The sequence below is a fragment of the Rhipicephalus microplus genome, unplaced genomic scaffold (genome assembly GCF_043290135.1).
Source record: "Rhipicephalus microplus isolate Deutch F79 unplaced genomic scaffold, USDA_Rmic scaffold_15, whole genome shotgun sequence".
Taxonomy (NCBI): Eukaryota; Metazoa; Arthropoda; class Arachnida; order Ixodida; family Ixodidae; genus Rhipicephalus; species Rhipicephalus microplus.
The window spans coordinates 32,083,457-32,108,032 of record NW_027464588.1 but is presented as its reverse complement, the minus strand read 5'-3'; the positions used below and the strand labels follow the sequence as shown (position 1 = coordinate 32,108,032).

Below are 24,576 nucleotides of genomic sequence, written 5' to 3'. Positions count from 1 at the left end.
CCTTACAGAAATTTATTGTTCTATGAAAACACATTGCATTAATCTATTCGATATGGGCTTTCGGATAGGGTCCAAAACAAATTGCCCGCAGCTTCCCTCGGGGGAACACTGAGGAGGATGCGGAGCATATAATTGGTTAACGGGGTGTTAAAGTGCGACTTACTTGGGTCGATGGCTAAATTGGTTAACGTGGTTGTGAAATGGGGTGTTAAATTGCGACTTACTTGGGTCGATGGCTAAATTGGTTAACGTGGTTGTAGGAGGGGGTGTTAAATGAGTGAACACGTACACACGTATGCGAAAGGGCGGCGCTGGTCGAAGGGACGTCGATCATTGTGTTTGTGGATTCGTTGGAATTCATTTCACCGCGACCTTGGACGTCGACGCGCCGTACAAGCCAACCGACGAGCGGCACCTGAGTGAGCGAGCGCCGACCTTGAGTATATATACAGCGCGACGGCGCATGCACTGTCAGCTGTCGAATGTTCGAGAAGGGGGAGAAGCGCAACGGCGCATGCGCGCGCGTCAGCTGCCGATGTTTTCGAAGCGCGACGGCGCATGCGCGCGCGTCACCTGCCGATGTTCTCGAAGCGTGACGGCGCATGCGCGCTACATTATACAGCTAGCGAATGTTCGTGAAGAGGAGAAGCGCACGCGGTGTGTAGAGGAGGAAGGGTGCACAGATGGTGGAGGAGTGAAGCGCGCGCGGTGTGTAGAGGAGGAAGGGATGCACAGATGGTGGAAGAAGGAGGAGGAAGCTTGCGGACGGCGCCGCACTACAAGCCTCGAGTATTAGATGCTCCGCATCTAAAAGTAGCGAACTGCTTCTGCGTTCGTAGAGGTAAGCGGCATTGTTTTGATGCAAGACTCGTCTTGCATGATCTTGTTTGGATAAAACAGAGCCCCAGACCAGGCAGAAATGAAAGTAGTTCTCTGACAATCAATTAATTAAAACTAAAGTGGCAAAGCATGCAGGTAAGGCTGTTTGAGCTCCCCTAACTCAAAAACTTGAGAGGGGTGAAGCGTGCACTGTACATGTGTTTTGCACAGGAAAGTTCAAGAAAATAGGTACTGAGAGATTATCCGAGAGTAAGAAGAGGCAGAACAAGTAGAGTCCGAATAAAAACAATGGCCTGAACCTGAAAATCTCCGCAATATTTGGAAAGATTTTCTTGACGAGTTAATAATGATACCAATCCTGAAACCGGGCATGCAGGAAAGGGTTTGTAAGAGACACAAACGTGCAACTTAGCTTATCCATAGATGCTCTTCTTAGTATTCATCTCATTATTTTCTATATGTCTAGTTGCAGTCCATTACGACATGGAGAAAATTGTGTTCTAGCTCCGCTATCAGAATCATTTTTATTACTTTATTCTTCTTCAGTTTTAGTGACAGGTGGCCAGTAAAGCACCGCGGCTTCGTACATACGGTTCAAAAAGGGGCGTTCTAAATAAATGCATCTTGGTAAGAAGCGCAGAAACTGTTATTCTCTTCCTACCATAGCAACTGGCCCGATACAACGGTTTATTGTAATAAATAAAAGACTTAACCTTAGTGATCCACGTTTGTGTCTCCGGTTTCAAATGAGAAATTTAGGAACCTTGGCCAATTTCACTGAAATTTTTGACACTATTGTCAAGGCAAACAGTGTTGAAAGAGTAACTACGAGCTTTTACTTCGCAATTTGCCTAGAAGAAACCTGTGGAGAGCAATGATATTTCGCCAAATAGCATTGCCAAATAGCCAAATAGCCAATGCTATTTAGCTAATGCTATTTCGGTGATTGACACATGGTAGCTTATCGTGGATTGTGACGACGACAGAATGCGCCGAGAAGGTGAGACCCTAAGATGTTCTGCCCATAAATAATGAACGAAAAAAGCCAAGATAAAGTCTGGCACTTGCTGACAACAAGCTGCTAAGACTATACGGAGGTACCGCAATGCACGAAGTCCCCAGGTAAAGTTGAACAAAAATAGCTTTGTCCCAATTGCGGAGGATTATGTCAATGAATGTGGTGGTGGGTTTGTGGGAACTGTTGGAGGGCCTGTCGAGCAAAGGTATAGACAAAATCAGCACTGAAGCTTGTAATCCGTGGCTTCCAGTCAGGGTAAGCAAGTGGCCTACAAACGAGAGCAAGGTGTCTCGTCTACACCAGTAGCATATAGCGTTTTTTTATCGGTGACTGAACTGGTTCCGTCACTTGTGGTGAATAGTGGACGCTCTGCGCGAAGCCCGACAGAAAACGGTGCTTTGGACAGAGTCATGAGGAAACAAAATTAGTGGCTGGTATTAGAGGAACAGCTAGAGTCCGGTTGCCGAGGTTTTGTTAACGGCTGAAATTAATTTAACGTTTTCAAAATCGTTTACTTTGAGATGAGGAAAGAGCAACTCGGCCACCGAGGTGCCCGAGGTTGGTGCACTGAGAAAAAAGGTTTCCTCTCAAGATCACTAGAACTTTTGCCACCTATTTTTTATTAGGTAAATGATCTTGTGCCATATGTAATTGTATTTTTCTTCACAGGTGTTTTCTTTGTATTCGAAATGACAATGGCGCAATATTTTACGCCAGTGGATGCGGGGTGAGTAGATGTAGATGTGGCCACTATATAACAGTGAAGATCCTTCCTAGTGAATTGTTTAGAGGTAATATTTTCGGTGCACAGATAATGCTACTAAGGCTCTTAAAAATCTAGCATTGGCTTAGCTCAGCTTCGCCAGCATATACGTAGTGTGAGCGAATGGGGCAGCGCTAAACCTTTTCATGCATGGAACAAAGTACTGGTGTCAAGTCTTTTATATGCTACAGTATTTCACACAGTCACGCATATATCCAAACAAATTGTTTACAAAGGGCATCTTGAAGGTAAGAGTCACACGGGCACTTTCGGTAAGCTTCACCATATAGTCAGTCAATCAGCGTCCTAGCAAAGCCGCTTTGCTGAAAGTTCTACCCATTTCTACGCGGCCTGCGCTTCACGTTTAGCATTCTTCGGTTCGTTCTTCTTATGCTGGACCGCTAATCGCGAAGCAACTACTTGGGAATCTGATCAATTAAGCTTATCTGGAATTTCGCATCGCTTGGCAATCATTTTACTCTTTCTCTCTATGGTTATATAACAAACTTGCAAACGCCCCGCTTATGTATAAAGCGCCGCGGCAGATGAGATCAAAAAGAGCAGCGTGGTTCGAAGTGCATTAGCCACGGGGTAGGATTAAAATGCGTCTGCCGTTTCTATGCTGTCACTCCTCTGGAATGCGCTGACCAAGAGGGTTTAGAAAGAGAGTGAAAAAACATTAATTGTGCAAAACTTGTGAAAAGAAGAGGAAGCGGTAAAAGAAAGCTTTGTTTTAAACCTCCTTGGCGCAGACGGGCGGGACACGTGCAGTCGACGCTCTTCGCGCATGCGCAACACAGCTGCTATACGTACACACGAAACCACTTTGTCTCGGCCAGTGTATCATACTACCATATGCAGAGACGTATATATATATATATATATATATATATATATATATATATATATATATATATATATATATATATATATATATATATATATATATATATAAGGGAAAGAAGTGTATACCTAAGGGCTCGTTTTTCCGTGTTTTTAACACAATAATAATGAGATATAACAGACAGTAGTGCCAAGGAATGTACAGGGGAAGTTATTAAAGACAATGGAATGTAAAATAAGAAGAATGAAAAGTGGATGAAAAAATTACCAACTGTGAGCAGGAATCGAACCTACGACTTTCGAATTACGCGTTCGATGCTCTGATGATATATATATATATATATATATATATATAATATATACGGCTGGTTATTTTGTCATCCACTTTTCTTTCTTCTTTCTTCTTATTTACATTCCATTGGTTCTAATAACTTCCCCTGTACATTCCTTGGCATTACTGTCTGTTAGATCTCATTAATATTGTGTTAAAACATGGAAAAACAAGCCCTTAGGTATACACTTCTTTCCCTTATTTCATTGAACGAGGGTCTCGTACTGGCAGACTTGGTGTGTTTAGGTTGTATAAGAGGGAGAATTAATCAGCTGCCCGCTCATAACAAGTTCACGTGCTACGTGACGCCAAACATGCGCATAAGAGTGTTTTCACACTCGTCGTTTGGCTTATAGATGGCGCTGACTGTCACTCCTACTTCTAAATTCACATATAAACCCAAAAAGTAGATGGAGGGAGGGCCGCTGTGATAGCTCAGTGGTTAGAGCATCGAGCGCGTTATTCGAAGGTCGTAGGTTCGTTTCCTGCTCACGGCTGGTTATTTTTTCATCCACTTTTCTTTCTTCTTTCTTCTTATTTACATTCCATTGGTTCTAATAACTTCCCCTGTACATTCCTTGGCATTACTGTCTGTTAGATCTCATTAATATTGTGTTAAAACACGGAAAAACGGAAAAACGAGCCCTTAGATATACACTTCTTTCCCTTATATATATATATATATATATATATATATATATATATATATATATATATATATATATATATATATATATATATATATATACATATAGGTGTTTATTGGCGTGTGTTGCGAATGCGGCTCTACGATAAAAAATTGGCAGCATATCCACGGAGTAAATGATGGAGAGTGGGGCGACAGTCCGGGCCGAGCGTCTCGTGCTTAGCACTGACAATGTGTTTGCCGAGATTTGCATGACCCACTACATTCATCATTACATGTTTCCCCCTCGCTGAAGATGGTGCCAAGTAAGTGTTCTAAGGTGTCGTGAGGACAAGTGGTTCGTGATATGGTTTGAGGCGATCCACATGTACGATTTCGCGGCCTCGGCGACGCAGGTCCACAGTGGCCGTGAGGGGTTCGATGAGGTAGTTAACAGCGGAAGTTTGTTCTATGACGCGATAAGGTCCATGGTACCTGCTGACAAACTTTGTAGAAGTACTAGGAGCAGCACTGGGGGGCACCCACAGCCAAACAAGAGAGTTGGGCGAAAACTGGTAGTTGGACCGTCCATCGTCTTCACGAAATTTCTGTAGCCCTTGTTATTGTGTTGTAAGGGTGCGAGCTAATTGCCGACATTATTCCGCATGCCGAGCGGCTTCGGAAACTGGTGTGCCTTCGGATGAGTCGGGTTGGTAGGGGAGTATGGTGTCGATTGGAGGTGATGGCTCTTGACCATAACGTAAAAAGAAGGGAGAAACGCTTGTCCTTGCTTGAGGTGCCGTGTTTTAAGCCTACGTTGCGTAGGGAATGATAAGATCCCAATTGGTGTTGTCGGAGGCGACACACATAGAAAGAATGTCGCCAAGAGTGCGGTTAAAACGTTCGGTCAAGCGGTTTGTTTGTGGGCGATATGCGGTAGTACAGTGGTGAATAACATAGCATTCAGCAAGAAGTTCTTGAATAACATGCGCGAGAAAGACGCGTGCTCGGTCGCTAAAAAGTTCACGTGGAGCGCCATGACGCAAAACAAAACGTTGTGGCAGGAAAGACGCAACATGACGTGCCGTCACGGCTGGTAGAGCGGCCGTTTCTGCATATCTCGTGTGATGGTCGATCACTACAATTATTCAGCGATTCCGAGCTGATATATATCGCAGAGAACTATAAAGGTACTTTCCAACCTGGTCGAATGGTCGCACTGGGCAGGGTAACGACTGCATTGGTGCAGTGGGACGGCTAGGATCGTGCTTGCGGCGTTGGCACTCTGTGCAAGATCGAATGTACTTTTGAACGAATGTGTACATGCCGCGACAATACAAACTAAAACGTAGCCTGGCGTAGGTTTTAAACAAACCGGCGTGTGCACACTGTGGATCGGCATAAATAGCAGCACATATGCTCGCACGGAGATGCCTTGGTATGACGAGTAGCCGTTTGCGGCCGTCAGGGTTGTAGTTGCGGCAATAAAAAATTCCATCACAGACGGCGATGTGAGATGCTTGTCGGTTTAGCGCTCGAGATGGCGGGCGGGAGAGTGTTACAGATAGATAATACATCAGAGACGCGATTCACGAATCTTCGCGTTGCTCCACAGCCATGTAGATGGATCCTGATAGTGGAAGTTGTCTTGGATGGAGACACTCGTAATATAAGTAGAAACAGGCGAACGCGAAAGAGCATCCGCATCGGCATGCTTCTGGCCTGAGCGATAAATGACACGGATGTCGTACTCTTGGCGCCGTAAAGCCTATCGTGCCAAGCGTCCTGAGAAATCAATGAGAGAGGATGACCGGCGGAGCACGTGGTGGTCGGTAACAACATAGAAAGGGCGGCCGTACAGATAAGGCCGAAAGTTTGTACTGGCCCAGATGATCGCTAGGCATTCTTCCTCAGTTACCGAAAAAATTGCTTCTGTTCTTGTAAGAGTGCGGCTCGCGCACGCAACAACATATTCTTGGTAACCAGGCTTTCGTTGAGCGAGTACAGCGCCAAGACCAGCACCACTGGCATCCGTGTGGATTTCTGTGGGAGCGCTTGAATCGAAATGACGCAGTATGGGCGGTGTTGTAAGCAGTTCACGGAGCTTTGCAAAGGCACTGTTGCACGCTGGAGACCACGCAGACAGATCACGGTCTACCTGAAGTAGGTCTGTCAGATGTGCCATGATCGAGGCGAAATCACGGATGAAGCGGCGGACGTATGAGCAAAGGCCAATGAAGCTACGCAGCTCCTTTATTTATTGATTTATTTACAAAATACTGCAGACCCATTTAAGGGCCCCAGCAGGAGAGCAAAGATCATAATATTGCACACAGGTGTGAAACAGCAAGAACAAAAAAGATACACCATTTACAAAAAATACAAAAACATAGGTCATGGTTAAATACGCTCAAGTGCCTCTACAGAGCTGGTTAACGATTGAGGTAGGCAGTTCCAGTCATTTATTGTTCGAGGAAAGAACGAGTATTTGAAAATGGTTGTTTTGGCGAAATACGGTGTTAATGAATGAGTTTTCGATGCCGGGTTTGTCTTGTCGTAAGCGGTTTCAGATACAAATCACGGTTTACTGACAGCTTGATGTTATTTAAAAGAAAAAGAAATTTGAGCCTGTGAGTTTTACAACGTTTTTCAAGTGTGGTTATACTGTTTTCTTTCATAAGGTTTGTGGGGGAATCAGTTCTTCGGTACTTAGAATAAATGAAACGTACCGCTTTGCATTGGATTAGTTCGAGAGCCTCAATGTTTCTTTTTGTGTATGGGTCCCAGACGATTGAGGCATATTCCGATGAGGGGCGTATAAAAGTCAAATAAGTTAGTTTTTTTTTACAGTAGAAGGAGCATGCTTTAGTTTGTGTCTCAAAAGACCAAGTTTACGGAAAGACGGTGCGCAAATATTACAGATGTGCTTATTCCAGCTGAGGTCGTTTGTTAGAGTGACACCAAGGTACTTATACTCTACAGCCTCCGCTAGTGTCTAGGTACCGGATTGATATGTAAATGTCAAAATATTTTTTTGTTGGTCACTCACATAAAGACGGTTTTGTCTGTGTTTAACCTCATCTCCCATTGCTCGCACCATGCAAAGATAATTTGGAGGTTAGTGTTTACCAAAACCTGGTCGTCATAGCAAGTTATTTCATTAAAGAGCACACAATCATCAGCAAACAGTCTGATCTGAATCGGCGAAGAAAAAGTATCATCAATGTCATTAATATAAATTAAAAATAATAAAGGCCCAAGTACACTCCCTTGGGGAACCCTAGAAGTTACAGGGAGCGGGTCAGAGCAATTACCGGCAGTACTTACAAACTGAACGCGGTCAAGGCCCACATCTCTCCTTGAGAGACGTGGGCCTCGGGAACTAGCGAACAGCCCGTAGCTTAGCGGGGTCAAAGAGAATGTCATCCTTCGGCATGACGTGTCCGAGAATGGTGATTGATACGTGGGGTTTAACGTCCCAAAACCACCATATGATTATGAGAGACGCCGTAGTGGAGGGCTCCGGAAATTTCGACCACCTGGGGTTCTTTAACGTCCGAGAATGGTGAGATTGCGTGCTCCAAAGTGACACTTCTTCAAATTTAGTTGAAGCCCTGCTGCAGAGAGACAGCATCGAACCTGTTCCAAGTGACGAAGGTGCGTGGAACAATCAGGCGAAAACACCCCCACATCATCTAAGTAGCACAAACACGTGTTCCATTTGAGGCCTCGTAGGATAGATTCCACAATGCGCTGAAATGTTGCCGGTACATTGCATAGGCCGAATGGCATCACGTTAAATTCGTATAAGCCACCTGGTGTTACGAAGGCAGTTTTTTGGCCTATCATCCGAATTCACGGGCATTTGCCAATACCCAGAGCGTAGATCAAGGGAGGAAAAGAACTCTGCGCCTTGTAAAGAGTCGAGGAAGTCATCCATCTGAGGCAAAGGATAAACAACCTTTCGTGTTATTTTGTTTAGATGACAACAATCTACGCAAAAGCGTATCGCGACATCCTTCTTTTTAAATAAAACAACCGCCAACGCCCAAGTACTGTCTCATAGTTGAACGACGCCACGCTTTAGCATGTAATCTACTTGTTCATCGATGACACGGCGTTTAGTCCGTGAAACATGCTACGGTCGCTGCCGTAATGGCGGAAGATTACCTGTGTCAATATAATGGCACACAGTAGATGTTCGATCTAAAGTAGCGCTGTAACTGTCAGAAGGTGGCCGAAACATGTCAACGAGGCTCAAAAGCTCACACCTCTGTTGTGGGTTCAGGCCTTCGTCAACTACACGGTTGAAAATGTCGGAAGTAGAAGGGCCCTTCACGGAACTACAGGAGAGGGCGCTGACTTCCGATAATTCATCAGGAACGTCAAGTGTAGCGATGATTTCGAATGTTTCTATTTAGCCGATACGTTCGCCCCGAAGCAGCGTAATCGTGAATGGGAACAAATTCTCTCCAGGCACTTCAGTCGGATCACCGTGAAGAGTAACGAGCGTGGTTGGGAGCGGTGAGAGGTGGCGATGAACGAAAGCGGCGGAAGTTGTGTAGAATGCGGTTGCGTCAACAATGGCGGAACACGACACAGGTGCGAAAACAGTAGCGCATGGAGGGCTCTAGGTGTCGTCACTAATAACCAACTTCACGTATGAAGGGTGATCGTCCACAGGTAGAGCGTCAAGGGGACAAAAGACGACTTCGGCATGGGTGTAAATAATGACGGCTTGCGGATGGAGGAAAAAATCCTAACCTAAAAAAATGTCGTGAGAACAGTGCGGGAGTACTACGATCTGTACTGGGTAGGGCACTCTTTGAATTGAAAGTCTGGCAGTACACTCGGCCACAGGTGGCACACGCTGTGCAGTGGCAGTATGAAGACACAAACTCAAATAAAGAGTTGTCGTTTTTAGAATTGAACGGCAAACTTTTTCGGCGATGACGAAAATGGCGGCACCAGAATCAATAAAGACAAGTACAGGTACACCTTCAAGAACGCCATTAATTACATTCGGTGGCGAATGAAGAGGGCTTGTGCTTTGTGATGAGAACGCAGTTCTTGCCTCGGGAACTGCGTCATTTAGTTTTCGGCGTCGATTGTAGGGGGACGTCGGAGCATCGGCGAGGGAAAGCGAAGACGTTGAGAAGGAGATCGGCGATTAGAAGCTGGTTGGTGGCTTGCTCGACGAGGGTGCAATGCGGGGTCTGGTGAGTAGGGTGTGTAAGTGTGGTCGTACTGATATGGACGTGGGTTTTCACTTGAGTGGAGTGGGTGGCGGTGGCACAGACGTGCGATGTGCCCGGATCTAAGGCAACTGCCATTCAGTGGAACGACCAATCCACACAAGCATTCCGGATGATAAAGGAAGCTCTTGCAAATGCTACCATGCTCACGTACCCACAGCTGGGTGTTCCTCAGTGCTTCATGGTGGACGCCTCCGATGCAGCGATTGGAGCCATGTTGCAGCAGAGGGTGAGCGGAGTGTGGCGACCAATTTCCTTCTTTTCCAGAAAACTGAGCCCGTCCGAACGAAGGTACAGCACCTTCGGTAGGGAACTCCTGGCCATATACGCGGCTATCTGGCATTTCCGACATTATGTGGAAGGACAAGAATTTTTTGTGCTCACAGATCACAAACCACTCACCTACGCATTGCGCGCGAACTCCGATTCTGCTGCGCACGTGGCACGGGAGCTCCGCCAAATGTCGTACATCGCAGAATTCACGACAGATATACGCCGTGTTAGTGGCACGGATAATGCCGCTGCCGACGCTCTTTCGCGCGGTCCAGTGAATACCATCAGCCTGCCGAGCGGCGTAGACTTTACCACACTCACGACGGCTCAACGCAGTGATGGAGAATTGAAGCGTCTACTGACGTCTTCAACCAGCGCCTTGAAGCTGCAATGGTTGGCAGAACCCACAGTATCCGTATGCTGCGACATGTCTACAGGCAAGGCCCAACCGTTCGTCCCCTCGAACCTCCGTCGCAGCATTTTTGACATGCTGCACAGCCTGGCGCATCCCGGGATTCGAGCCCCGCAACGGCTATGCACAGTGAGGTTCGTGTGGCCAGGATTAAACCGGGATGTCCAATACTGGACACGAGAGTGCATCGCATGCCAGCGCTCCAAAGTTCAGCGACATACTGTGACCCCCTTGGGATCCTTCCCTCTGCCGGACTGTCGATTTGCCCATGTGCATGTTGACATTGTGGGACCACTGCCGTTTTGCCAGGGGCAAAGCTACTTGCTAACCTGCATCGATCGCTTCACGCGATGGCCGGAGGCCGTGCCCATTCCAGACAATACTGCTGATACCGTCGCCCGCGCATTTATCTTCCACTGGGTGGCTCGCTTCGGAGTGCCGGCAACCGTGACTACGGATCGCGGAACACAGTTTGAGTCCACCCTGTTCGCAAGCGTCACCCGGTTTTTGGGTACTCACCGCATCAGATCAACTGCCTACCATCCGATAAGCAACGGTATAGTGGAAATGTTCCATCGCCATCTGAAGACGAGCCTGACGGCTACTGCGAGTCACAGTTGGGTAGAGGCACTGCCGTTTGTTCTGTTGGGCGTTAGGACGGCTCTGAAAGCAGATATTGAATGCTCCTCCGCTGAACTGGTGTACGGAACAACGCTTCGCCTCCCAGGAGAGTTTTTCACTACCAGTAAGGACGAAAACGTGTACGCGAACGCGGACTACGCCGTGCGACTGCGAGACATTATGAGCAAGCTACGCGCTGTTCCTCCGCGTCCGCCCGCAGCCCGGCCAGTCTACGTGGACCGGGAACTCTCCTCTTGCTTTCACGTGTTTATGAGGCACGACGCCGTACAGCCTCCACTCCGGCCCCCGTACGACGGGCCTTTCAAGGTGCTGCGACGGGCAGACAAGCACATTACAATCGACAGAGGTGGTCGTCACGACGTGGTTTCTCTAGACCGCGTAAAATCAGCACACGTGGACTCCGACAGCGAAGCACCTGAACCACCTCGAGCTCCATCTTCGCAGGCACCCCCGGCAGACCACGTAGCGCAGCCCCAGCAAGTCCTCAAACGCTTTACGTTGAGTGGACGGTGTACTAGACCCCCGGTGCGCATGAACTTATGAACCGCAGTGGGTCGTCCGAGTGCGGCCGTTGTGCGCGCACTCACTAGGGGGGGGGGAGTACTGGGGCGACGCAAAGCGGTGCTTCTGTGTGCGGTGCAGAGAGCGCATGCGCCTGCACGAGAAAGTTATCTTCGAAAGGAAGGGTGATAATAAAAGTCAGTTGTTGTTCGGGACGTGAGTTGTTCACTTGCGCAGCTCTGCCGAGCGACGCGTCTCAACACTACTAAGGTAAATGCCAGCAGTGGCCAGTATCGTGGCTTCATCCATATTGTTCAAGACACTCATGAGTTCGTAGGTAGCCAGCCAGTCGTCGACGTCATGATCGACAAGGCCACTGAATATGGGAGGGTCCTGCTGATTGACCGTGCCTGAGCACGCGATGGCCTGGGGAGCCATAGGTGGAGGGCTTGTGGCAGATGCAGTGTTCATGGCGGCAGGTAAAGTCCGTCCTCGTAACTCCACGATTGCAAGGAGACCCAGGAAACTCAACCAATTATAATAAAGAACTGAGACAGCCGGAAATGTTATTTGAGACCAGGTAGAAGCGTAGGCCTAGCCAGCGATAGCAGCGGCAATGTCTGGGGCGAGGGTCTCGTGCTTAGCAATGACGACGTGATTGCCGAGCGTTGCATGACCCACTACTTCTTCATTACAATATACTTATATCTATTTCTAGCGCCTTCTAGTGGGTCGCCTTGTTCGCAAGAATAACAGCTCGTGCAGAGTGTTGGTCCCCGCATCGAATGCCGCCTTCGTGTATCATTACCAAGTGTCCGCCAATAATCGTCTTAACAACTTGGTGGAGAGTGATGTGCCCTTCAGACACCTTCGGTCTGCATTCGATGCCTTTAGAGCTTCGATCCCGTACCATGTCATCTATCATGCCCCAAGACGCCACTCAGCAAACACTTGCTCCTGCACCGACGCATGGCCTGGTGTCTCCACATCCGCGACCCTCCTGTCTTCACCAACGTGGACGACTGGCTCGCCATGTACGTACACCTGAGCGTCCCCAATCATTAGGACGAGTCAGGTAAACTCGGCAACCTGGTTTTATACCTCGCGGGTGTGGCCGGCACGTGGTACAACAACCACACATCTAATTTTCCGACTTGGTCCGCTTTTAAAACCGCCGTCGTCGACGTGTCCGGTCATCATGCTGTTCATAAGCTGCAAGCCGAAGAGCGTTTACGTGAACGAGTACAGCAGACTGGCGAGTCCTTCACAGGTTACATGGAGGTCATCCTTGACTTGTGCAATAAAGTGGACGTGAGCATGTCGGAGGCCGACAGAATCAAGAAAGTTCTGAGAAGAATCGCTGACGATGCCTTCACCATGCTGCTGGCCAAGAACCCTCGCACTGTGGTGGAAGTCATTACACTATGCCAAAGTTACGAGGAGCTGCGGCGGTAGCGCTTGATAACCCGTCGACCACCATCCCCTGACGCTGATCTCTCGGCCTTGTCAGCAGTTCCTGACCACACAACCTAGCTCACCGAAATGAAGTCGTTCATGCGTTTGAAAGTTGCCCATCAGGTCTCTTTACTAACTCTTGCTCCCCGCAATATGCTTATTAGCCGACAACTGCCAATTCGCCTCCCCTCCGCCGAGCCAATCAGCAGAAAATCGCGGAGGTCGTTCCTGACTACCACCAGCTGTCTCCTGTATCTGCGCCACTAAGCTATGCCCGAGTTGTCGCCAGGCCGCCCCCACCAATTTTGGTGGCTGGCCCCCTTAGTTACACTGAAACCATCGCCAGGCCCCAGGCCTTTGAAAAAACTGTGCCGCATACATACGCTAACGTCATCCGAGTGCCGACCATCATGCAGTGATATCAGCAGCCGGCTCCCCCATCACGTTCTGCAACAAGAACGGGTCGCACAACGTGATGGCCAACCAATGACAACCAATGACACACTTATGACAATCACCCCATATGCTTTGCTTGTGGTTGTGTCCGTCACGTAGCACGCTGTTTCAATCGCGTGCGGCAACGGCAGGTCACCTCCAACCTTCCGAGCCAATCCAGCAATCCTTTTAGATGCGGAGCATCTAATACTCGAGGCTTGTAGTGCGGCGCCGTCCGCAAGCTTCCTCCTCCTTCTTCCACCATCTGTGCATGCCTTCCTCCTATACACACCGCGCGCGCTTCACTCCTCCACCATCTGTGCACCCTTCCTCCTCTACACACCGCGTGCGCTTCTCCTCTTCACGAACATTCGCTAGCTGTATAATGTAGCGCGCATGCGCCGTCACGCTTCGAGAACATCGGCAGCTGACGCGCGCGCATGCGCCGTCGCGCTTCGAGAACATCGGCAGCTGACGCGCGCGCATGCGCCGTTGCGCTTCTCCCCCTTCTTGAACATTCGACAGCTGACGCGCGCATGCACCGTCACTCACCATCTGTGCCGCGCGCGCTTCTCCCCTTCGAGAACATTCTACAATTCTCCTGATTCTCCAGTAGACGCGCATGCGCCGTCGCGCTTCGAGAACATTCAACAGCTGACAGTGCATGCGCCGTCGCGCTGTATATATACTCAAGGTCGGCGCTCGCTCGCTCAGTTGCCGCTCGTCGGTTGGTTTGTACGGCGCGTCGACGTCCAAGGTCACGGTGAAATGAATTCCAACGAATCCACAAACACAACGATTGACGTCCCTTCGACCAGCGCCGCCCTTTCGCATACGTGTGTACGTGTTCACTCATTTAACACCCCCTCCTACAACCACGTTAACCAATTTAGCCATCGACCCAAGTAAGTCGCAATTTAACACCCCATTTCACAACCACGTTAACCAATTTAGCCATCGACCCAAGTAAGTCGCACTTTAACACCCCGTTAACCAATTATACGCTCCGCATCCTCCTCAGTGTTCCCCCGAGGAAAGCTGCGGGCAATTTTTATGAACAACCACCATCTATGTCACCGTCGTCCCCCCCCCCCACTCCGTCTAACCGCCATTCACCATCTCCGCGACGTCGCGCACTGTCGCCGATGCGGTCACGTCCACTCGAATGCGACGAGGAAAACTGGTCGTCGCAGTCCACGAGGCAAGGGCTGTGACAATGTCAAACTGCGGAAGCCCTCAGCAAAGCCCATCGAACGCGATAGACGTGCTTGTGCATGTTGTTCGTGCATCTGCCCTTGTGTACACAATGGAGCTGCCATATCCGTCATGAACGCAGAACTAAGCTGATTACTGCGCAAAGTGACGACGGCATTTTCCGGGCTCTCCCTCCGTACAGATAGCACCCAAATCATTAACACTACTTTGATGTATATAGCCCGTCTTGTGATTCAGGACGTGATGTATTAAGCTGAATTCATCATAATTTCAGCATGCTCTCGCAACGTCATCCTAGGATGTGATTTTCTCTCCCGTCATGACGCTGTCTTTTATTGTGCACCAGCTGACATAGAGCTCACACAACTATCTTCTTTGACGCCAGCCAACAGTTCATCGGTTGCAAGCAAGTTACATATTCAATTGCCTGCAAACTCGTCCACGGCAGTGTCGGTCTACTGCGCAAGCCTTTCCGACACACTTTTCTCGCCATCTCACCGTGTTTTCATGAGGAAAGGCTTGCCGGTTCCTTTTGCAACCGTGCAAATTACGCACAGCAGCGTGATTTATTACATTTGTTCTAAACTCATCCCCATACAGTGTTACATTGGTGTGAGGGGAATGTCTCGGCAGCGTGGAACCCATCAAAGACGCACAAGTTATTTATCAACCCGATAACACGCACTGCCCAAGTTATAGTACGCCAAGTGCTGTTTCAACTTCTGCTTCATCATCCGCTGATGTATTCGGTTCCTCCATTCCCGACAACCTTACACCAGGCCAGTATTCCCAGCTTCCAGTTGGAAGAACTCCGCTCTTCTTTGGATGTCACTCAAACTTCGCTCGGGCACACATCTACCGTTACGCATCGCATCGACACAAGCCCACAACCTTTGCTGCGGCAAAGTTCATATCGCATATCTCTCACAGAACGCCATGTATTAGCAAGTCGACGACATGCTTCGCCTCGATGCCATTCGACCCCATATGAGCTCCAAGGCGTCTCCCGTTGTTCTCGTCACGAAGAAGCACGGTTCTGTACGGTTCTGTGTGGACTACTGATGTCTCGAGATCACTCGCAAGGACGTGTACTCACTACCGCGGGTAGAGAACGCGATTGACAGCCTGCAAGGAGCAGAATTGTTTTGATCCCTCGATATGCGTTCAGGGTACTAGGAAATACCTATGGCTGAGGACACTCGACCAAAGACCGCTTTTGTCACCGTCGACAGCTTGTACGAATTCAACGTCATGCCGTTTGGGCTGTGCAATGCACCCGCCACCTTTGAGCGCATGATGGATACCGTTCAGCGTGACCTGTAATGGCGCACGTGCCTGTGCTTCCTCGATAACGTCGTCGTTTTAGCTCCACACATTTCCACGCATCTGCAACGCTTGCGGCATGTTTGACGCGTCTGAACTGAGTGACGCCAGTCTGCAACTGAACCTAAAAAAGAGGCGATTTGCAGCTCGGCAGCTGAAAATACTCGGCTACGTCGTGCCCAAGGACGCAATACTCCCTGATCCAGCCAAGCTTTGTGCCGTGACCAAGTTTGCCAAGCCGACATCCGCCAAGGAAGAGCGCAGTTTCGTAGGACTGTGTTCCTACTTTCAGAACTTCATCCTGAACTTCGCGACTATCATGTTATCATGTCGCCGTTGATGAAGCTCCTCGGAAGTTACGTGCCTCTCCCTTCGTGGTAATCGCAGTGCGACGACTCTTTCACAAGGCTTTGTCGTTTGTTGACGTCACCTCCCATACTCCGCCACTACGACCCTACGGCCCCTACTGAGGTACACATGGACGTCGGTGGTGTTTGCCTCGGCAATGTCCTTGCGCAGCGTAAACCAGGGTTCCTGGAATATGTCGTGGCGTGTGCATGCCGTACGCTTGCAAAAGCCGAGACTCATTAGACTGTCATTTTTTGACAAAAAAAGGCTGGCAATCGTCTGGGTCCTTATGAAGTTCCGACCTTCCTTGAATGGTCGCCCATTTGATGTCGTGACCGACATTAACGCGCCATGCTGGTTGTTGTTATAGAAAGATACCTCATGCCATATCGCCCGGTGGGCACTTCCCCTGCAAGATTATGACATCTGCGTGTTGTACCGTAACGGAAGGCAACACGCTGACGCTGACGCCCTGCCACGCTCTCCCTTGCCTGACGACAATGCCCACAACTCAGCGTCTCGCCTTGGCGTTTCTTCCATCAACATTCATACCAGCGCTACTGAACAGCGCAAAGATCAATGGGTTGCCTCACTAATAGACTTGCTGACTGATCCATCCACTCCATCCATTCGCGCGTTTTCTCGTCAAGCGCATCATTTCGGCGTTCGCGATGACCTTCTTGACCTACGCAGCTACAACGGTGACGGCCTCCAGTGGCCACCGGTCATACCCCGCCGCCTGTGCTCTGACATATGCGAGTTCTTTCATTCTGATCCGCAATGTGCGCACTCCGGGGTATTGAAGACTTACCACCGCATTCGCCAACGGTACTTTTGGCGCGGCATGTATCACCACGTGCCGAAACTCGTTCGCTTCTGCATAGATTGTCAGCGCTACTAAATTTCAACGCACTTGTCGCCAGTAGGCCTTCAATTTCTACCTTGCCCTGACAGGCCATTTGGGTGCGTTGGCATCGGTTTGTATGGGCCACTTCCACTAACGTCGGCTGGTAACTATTGGGACATCGTCGCTGTAGACCACCTCAAGCAACTCGCCAAAACTGCTCTTCTCCCCGCGGCTACCGCGAGTGACGTGGCCTCCTTCCTGCTCCAGCAATTCATGCTGCGACACGGTACACCCCAGGAACTGCTCAATGATCGAGGCCGTGTCTTGCTGTCCGAAGGCGTCGACGCCATTCTCAAAGAGAGCAGCGTTGTCCACCACAAAACTGCTATTTACCATCCGCAAACGAATGGCCTTACTGAACGGTTCAACCATACGCTTGCCGATATGCTCTCCAAATACGTCGTCGGCGATCACACAAATTGGGATACCATTCTACTGTTTGTAACCTACGCATATAATACCACCCCTCCGAGCACTACTGGCTTTTCACCTTTGTCTTTATTATATGAAAGGAATTCGTCGCACCCTATTGACACGATACTTCCATACAAGCAAGATCCGTCTGAGTGTGTGCCTATTTCTGCTACAGCCAAGCTTGCTGAAGAGTGTCGAGAGCTTGCAAAGACCTTTCCTGTGCATTATCAAGAGTGGCAGAAGAGCATTCGCGCTGACGTCAGCAATACTGCGCCCACGTTCCTCCCTGGAGCGCTCATCTGGCTCTCAATCCCTACCACTGCAACTGGCCTAATTTCAAAACTATTGCCCTAATGCGAAGGCCCCTACTGTGTCGTTGAACGCAGTTCCCCTGTAAAGTTCATGATCTTACCCATCGACCCGTTTTCGGACATGCGCCGGCGAGGGCGTGACATTGTCAACGTGGAGCGCCTCAATGTAACCAGCTGTTAGGCCTCCAGGTGGCTTCCTTTTCGTATCCGGGGAAGTTGTCGGGAAGCCTTCGCATAGAGGGTCGTCCTCTCCAGCGCCTTCTAGTGGGTCGCCCTCTTCGTAAGAAGAAGAGCAGTTTGTGCAGTTAATCGGTCCCTACACACACACACACACACACACACACACACACACACACACACACACACACACACACACACACACACACACACACACACACACACACACACACACACACACACATATATATATATATATATATATATATATATATATATATATATATATATATATATATATATATATATTGCAACGAAGATGCGTGAGCGTATGGGGCGCGGAAGAAAAAGAGCAGCGGAGCCGCGCTTGGACTGTGTGGTGGGGTGATTATGAGTAGGCCTGTTTCAGAAGTTCGCTGCTCTTTCCCAATACCATTTCACCTCATCGGTAAATAAACACAATCACTTGTAACAGTTTGGTGGAAGGTGCCACGTACACCAATCTGGACGACCCAGCTCTACCAATTTCGCGACGGAACAGAGGCTTGCCAGGCTTGCCACCGCAGCTATCAGACCTGGAGGACGCGGGAGCCGGCCATAACAACCTCACCGCTGATGAGCAACACGCTCACCCACCAGGACAAGCTCACTGCGGCACGTCGGAACGTCAACCAAGGACCTTTTTGTAGTAGCCGGATGACGATGTGGTGGTTTGGCTCAAGCACTACTAAAGAGTGAGTCGCAGCAACCGCTGGAGCACTGCTAAGCAGCTCGAGAACGTGGTGTGTTTTCTCGTCGGCACCATGGCTCCTTGGCTCGACAACCACGAGTGTGCATTGACCGCATCGAACATTTTTTTGTGGATGAGCTGTAGAGTTATTTTGGTGACTCCACTGCTAAGATCAAGCAGGCGGAGCAAACGCTTTCACGCACAGCTAAGTTACCTGGCGAAACATGCACCACCTACATCGAGGCTGTCTTGAAGCTTTGCGGAATCGTGAGCTCGACCATGTCTGACGATGATAAGGTAGGTAATCTGCTAAAAGGAATCGCAGAAGATGTATACAATTTTCTTGTCACTAAGGAAGACTTACGCACACCTTTCGACCTAAGGTAACACTGCCGAGTGTTCGAAGCGCTAAAGAGGAGGAAAATCCGACCAAAATTTTGACGTCTTGACAATGTGCCCTTCATTGCAAGTGTCGACCTTCCATCGCAGGACGACATCTCTTCGATTATAAGACGAGTGATTAAGGAAGAACTTGCTCAACTGCAAGCTGTGCACACCACCGGTGTCTGCCATCAGTGTGAATTCGACCAACGGCCCCGTGAACCACCGGTACCTCGGATGCGTCAGAGCTACTTTAAGCCTCACCCGAATTACACCAATCGGTTCGAACGAAAAAGTGAACGGCCACTCAAAAACCAGGAACGCAGGCAAGCTGCATCACGGCGATTTACTCCTCAGCCGCCATTGCCCGGGACGACTAGACGCAACACCCGTATTTGCTACAACTGTGGGCTATCTGGGCACATCGCTAGGTACTGCTGCCATCGCTAGCTGCGAGCTTCATGAATAAACGTCTACACGCCTTATGTGCCTGCTGGCTAGTCTCGGTCATTTCAGGGCTCTTTGCAAAGGCAACACGCAGCACGTCCTGACACGCCTTGCTCCGACTGCAATGTTACCCCACCACTCGCTCGCCAACAGCGATTCCCGTCCCCACGTCACCGCTCGGGGACACCACCACCATAAGGAAACTAACTGGTGCGAACGATGGGGACGAGGCCGCAAAATCATCTTCCGCAAGACCCCCTTGTGTTGTGATGGTTAAGAACAAAGTGAAAGTTTTTGTAGACAATGTGAGTGCTGTTGCATTAGTTGATACCGGTGCTGTTGTTTCCATAATCAGCATCTCTTTTAAATTTGCTTTGGGACAAAAGTAAGGTTTGCTTGGTATCGGAGTGCTAAATTCCGTGGCGTAGGGGGAGAAACGTTGAGCCCGGTTGGTGTTTGTTCTGTTTTACTTTCTGTAGAAAATCAAACGTTTAGAGCCTAAATAACGATGCTTGCACATGTGACCCATGACGTCATTCTAGGTATAGCTTTTGGCGTGAATGTGGTGCCACTCTGGGTTGCGGTATTGGTGGGATTATTTTCGTACCGTGTTGCCCTCTCCATTGACGGAAGATACCGTTGATGATAGTTCGGACGTTTTTTCCGTGTCTGAAGACGTCTGCTTGGCCACACATACCACAATTTTTGTGAGCGTAAACTCTTCACGGTCTGTTGCGGGTTTTACTACGCTTTAGTTAAGCCGAACTTCCGTAACGCGCTTAAGAAAAACGTTATTGTGCCTCGTTTCCTCGTGCTCACCGTCGATAGTTGTGACGATTTGTGGACTGTGAACGTTTCTGCACCGCCCATATCTCTGCCTGTAGGACTTAAATTGGCAAGCTTTCAAGAGCAAAGTACCCTTACCATACGGTCACTTCAGCTGTCGGTGGATGTAAAGAAACCCCACGCCAATTCGTACCCTGACTATTCTGAGAGCATTGACCGTATGATCAACAAGTCACTTTCTTCAACTGAATGGTCGCTGCTGCAGGAGGCGATCGTAGGCTACGCCTCTGTCTTTTGAATTTGCCCAAGACGAGGCGTCTACCATTACGCCACTGTGTACAAGTACGCAACATCGCATCTATACAGGCCAAGCACCACCAATACGCCAGAAGTCATATCGCGTATCACCTTCCGAAAGAAAAGTTATCGCTGAGCAAGCTGAAGACAAGCTAGAGAAAGGGCATCCTACAAGAACTGTGTAGTCCTTGGGCAGCTCCTGTCATTTTAGTCAGGAAGAAGGATAATTCATGGAGATCCTGCATAGACTATCGTCGCCTAAATGCCTTCACAAAAAAGACGTCTGCCTTTTGCCACGTATAGATGACGCCTTCTACTGCCTGCATTCTGCCTCCTATTTTTCTCCTGTTGACTTGCGTTCAGGGTATTGTCGAATTCCTATGCATCCCTCATATAAAGAGAAGGCAGCCTTCGTAACACCAGATGATCTTTTTGAGTTCAACGTTACGCCCTTTGGTTTGTGCATTGCTGCAGCGACATTCGAGAGATTTATGAATACAGTACTGTGTGGACTACAACGAGAAATTTCCATGTGCTTTTTAGATTACGTGATTATCTAAGGAAAGATTTTTCAAGAGCATAACCACCGTTGTCACTTGTGTTTGAATGTTTAGGCCAAGATGGCCTTATTTTGAACTCAAAGAAGTGCCATTTTGAAGAAATTCAAGTCCTCGTATTAGGCTTTCTCGTGGATAAATAAGGCGTATGACCAGACCCACAGAAAACCGCAGTGGTTCGCAACTTTAAACAACCACGAACAGTGAAGGACCGGCGAAGTTTTCTGGTTGTGTGCTCATAATTCCGCCGATTTATTAAGACCTTCTCCCAACCTGCCTCCCCACTGACATCCCTTCTTCATAAAGACACGCCGTACTTGTGGGATCATAAATGTAAGGCTGCCTTTCAACAGCTGAAGTTTTTATCACTTCAGGATCTATCCTGAAGCATTTTGATCCTGCCGTTTTGATGGAACTTCATAGTGATACTAGTGGGCTAGGTGTTGGTTCTGTGCTGGTCCAACTGTGCAACAGCCGCCAGCACGTCCTAGCATATGCCAGTCGGACACTTACCAGAGCAGAGAACTACACCGTCACCGAGCTCGAGTGCTTAGCAGTCGTTTTCGCCATTCCGAAGTTCTGACCGTATCTACGTGGCTGCGAGTTCACAAAGATGACCGATCATCACTCACTATTGGATATTGGCACTTGGCGAACCGTCTGGCTGGCTGGGTTGTTGGGCGTTGCGCCTCCAAGAGTTGAGCTTTTCTGTGACCTATAAGAGCGAACGATGTCACACGGTTGCCGAGTGCTTATCCCGCCTCCATTCAGTACACACCATTGCTGACGACGATGTCATTGATGAGTATTTAGTTTCTCTCTCGTCCAACTTTCCACATACCAGTAGCTTCAAACGTGAGCAACAGCGCGACCCTATCCTGAAACCCTTGCTCGAAGCTGCGCATAACTCCTCTGACAAGCACTTTACAGTTTCAAATGGCTTGCTGTATAAGAGAACCTATTCAGCCGACGGCCTCCCTTTGCTTCCAGTGGTGCCAGAAAGCCTGCACCAGGTCACCCTTCGTTCTATGCAGGATGACATAACATCCGGTCATCTCGGCTTCACACGTACGCTACATCGATTACGTGAGAGGTTCTACTGGCCAAAAATGTAGACCACAAGACAGTACGTTGCCAGCTGCGCTATATGTCAGCGCCACAGGCGATCCACCACTGTCCCGGCAGGCTATTGATAGCCTAGCCCTCCACCGACAACCCCTTTTGAAAAAGTCGGCATCGACTTGCTAGGAACCCTTCCTAACACTTCATACGGCCACCGATATGTTGTAGCATGTGTGGATTATTTAACTGGTTATACGGAAATGGACGCACTGACATCGGCCACAGCAGCCGCTGTTTCTTCTTTTCTGTTAGAACGGATCATACTGCGTCACGATGCTCCTCGAGTTTTCACCAGTGACCGTGGACGGCCATTTATCGCCGATGTGCTTGAAAAAATTTTGTGCCTCTGTGGCTCCTCTTATCGCCACTCTACCCCTTACCATCCGGAAACAAACGGCCTGACCAAAAGAACGAGTCGAAGTCTTACGAAAATGCTATCGATGTACGTTGATGCTGATCACAGGCACTGGGACGTCGTCTTACCGTTTGTTACTTACGCATATAACACCACCAAGCATGAAGTTACTAAACATTCGCCCTTCTTTCTGCTTTGCGCACGAAACCCACGGAGTTTTCTGGACACTCTCTTACCTTTCTTGCATCAGGAAGATCTGTCCACCGCTTAGACGCTGTGTCGTGCCGATGAAGCACGTGAACTAGCGCGCCTTCAAACATTGTCATCTCAAGAACACAGCAAGAGTCGCTACGCTGCGAAACATATCCAGGTAGGGTTTTCTCCTGGTGACTACATTGGGCTGTGGACTCCTGTTCGTAAAAAAAGATTGTACTAGAAGTTTCTAGCAAACTATTCCGGCCCATTAGTGAGAGTCATTCGTCTCAGTGACGTGAAATACGTTGTCGCCCGAGTCACAGCCAATAACCGACGTTCGCGCGTTACGCAGATTCTTCACGTAGCCTGCCTCAACAGTACCATCATAGGCTTATTTACCTCGCTCGGCGAGCTTCGTCTGCCGCCGGAGGAAATGCAACGAAGATGCGTGAGCGTATGGGGCGCGGAAGAAGAGTAGTAGTTAGTAGTATAGCGGCGCCTGGACAGCGGTCTGTCTAAGAAGTACGCTGCTCCTTCCCACCGCCATTTCACCTCAACAGTAAATAAACACAATGACTTGCAACAGTGTATATATATATATATATATATATATATATATATATATATATATATATATATATATATATATATATATATATATATATATATATATATATATATATATATATATATATAGATAGATAGATAGATAGATAGATAGAGAGAGAGAGACAAAGAGAGAGAGAGAGAGAGAGCAGTTGACAAACCATGTTCTACCTGGTTTGCTACCATACACGTGGGAAGGGGAAAAAAACAATGGAAAAGATAAGAAGATTGATTGATATGTGGGGTTTAACGCCCCAAAACCACCATATGATTATGAGAGACGCCAAAAGATAAGGAGGAGAGATAGTAGAAGCAAGACATTTGCAAGCACAACAGCGTGTTCCGCCCATGTCCTGAAGGTCGTCAAACTGTGAACTGTCGCATGTATAAATGTAAAGAAAGTAAAATGAAAAAAATTGCTGGCCGATGGCAAGGGCGTATACCGTAATCTTCAAATTACGTGCCCGATGATATACCAGATGTGAAAAAGAAGGAGGGAAAAAAAGCTTTATTTGGAGAATACGGAGACATTGCTGCGGCGAATTCCCCGCCTAGGTGTGAACCAGGGGCCCCTGGGGCGTCCTCGGCATGTAAAATCGTCCACAGTTATTCCTCTGGTTGTGAGCTGAGCAGCACGGTCTCCCACTGCTCATCATTACTAAATGTGTGGTCCTGTCGGACTGCCTTTGGACAGGCCCACAGGGTGTGAGGTAGGTCCGCCCTTTCCGTACATATTTTGCACCTGTCTGTGTATTGCCCTGGGTAATAGTGGCTATAGGCCACCAGGTCAGGTGTGTGTCTACATGAAGGAGGCGCCAAGCCACCATTTGCTGCTTACTGTGTGGGGTACGGGAGGATACCGGGCCCTTAGCATCAGTAATTGTTTGTGATTTCATCGTAAATGATCTTGTGATCACCCATCGAACCAAGTGGTTATGTTTTAGTGGCTAGGCATATGAGTCCTGCAGCCGCGGTGCGCAGACGCTCAAACAATTTCTTACTTTTGTGGGAG

At 48.7% G+C, this 24,576-nt stretch overlaps 1 long non-coding RNA gene across 1 annotated transcript in view; it reads left to right on the top strand.

Annotated features, from left to right (window-relative positions):
- The first annotated feature begins 2,526 nt into the window (after positions 1-2,526).
- The window catches only part of LOC119173399 (uncharacterized), a 68,236-nt gene continuing 46,186 nt past the window's right edge, over positions 2,527-24,576 (top strand). The window contains exon 1 of the long non-coding RNA XR_012888717.1: positions 2,527-2,585. This is a non-coding gene — a long non-coding RNA (uncharacterized LOC119173399). The remainder of the gene's footprint in view (positions 2,586-24,576) is intronic.